The sequence below is a fragment of the Betta splendens genome, chromosome 6, assembly GCF_900634795.4.
Source record: "Betta splendens chromosome 6, fBetSpl5.4, whole genome shotgun sequence".
Taxonomy (NCBI): Eukaryota; Metazoa; Chordata; class Actinopteri; order Anabantiformes; family Osphronemidae; genus Betta; species Betta splendens.
The window spans coordinates 12,561,188-12,562,504 of NC_040886.2; positions in this window are offsets into that span (position 1 = coordinate 12,561,188).

Here is a 1,317-nt window from a genome sequence, read left to right on the forward strand (position 1 = left end):
ACAAACCTCACCGACGTCACTGATGACACCGCCGGTGACCGAAGAACGGCGTATGTGGCAGTCGACGTCTGTCTGGGTTTACAAGTTAAGTGGGTTGAACACAACATGGCGAATAAACTGCATTTATTATTATTTTTTATAATAATAATAATAATAATAATAATAATAATAATAATAATAATAATAATTATTATTATTATTATTATTATTATTATTATTATTATTATTATTATTATTATTATTATTATTACTAATCAAAGCTGGAGCCAAGACTCCATAATCATCTAAATAAATGTATGTGGAATAATATTTTTTATTAAATATGAATATTTGTACAGAGTTATCTGTATTGTATTGAATTAGCTTTATACTTTCTTTCTTTTGCTGTATTCATTTACATTTTAACTGATTATATCATGATAACGTAAACCACGTTCAGCTTGAGGCCAATTCAGAATCGATCAATATTAAACTTCACGAACATTATTACAAAAGTTTATCTTAATTAATATAATTAAATAAATGTTTGGTCTTAGTTGAACCTGCAACAGAGATGAAAACCTACACAATTTGTTGTAGATTTGATGCAGAACTGAGCAGGTGCGTGAGGCCAGTCGCTTCATGACACATTGTTTTACCCTCTACTGCCCCCGTGTGATGATCACTAGGATATACACGCATTGCATAAACCTGCACACGCATTGCATAAAGAGGTACAGTAAGATATGCACACTTTTAAATATTTGCTTCTGCCATCTTTGATGTTGTTATTCTTTATGCATAATGCAAAATGTTATTACTAAAATTGCTGTTGTTCAAATTTTATGGGTGGTTGTTGGATCCTGCTACATTTAGTCTTTTTCATAAATAGTGGGACAAGCATAAAACACTTATAATGCAGCACTGATATCCCGCAACAGCCTTTAGTGTCAGCTCAGCATGAGCTCAAGAGATACAGATCAAACACAACACAGGCAGCTTCTGTAGGCGTTACACTCCATCATCACAAGTAGAGCATTACGTGGGCTTGTCAAATGCTCTCTTACAGTTCCACTGCTGCCAAAAGCTGGAAAGGGATCCATGGCGACAGTCCGTTCTGTCCACCAGTGAGATGCTTATAAAAGCTAGAAGGGAAGACAAGACTGAGGTTGTTTCATGAGCTCTTTGGAGGAAAAGACATTCTTAGATGCTGCTTATTTTTTACTTACTACACAACAATATTTATATTATACGTTCGAATTATCGGCATTCTTGTATTACAGACGGGTATGAATTTTCGAGTTTTACAATTTGCACAGGAGTCTGAAAATCAAAAGC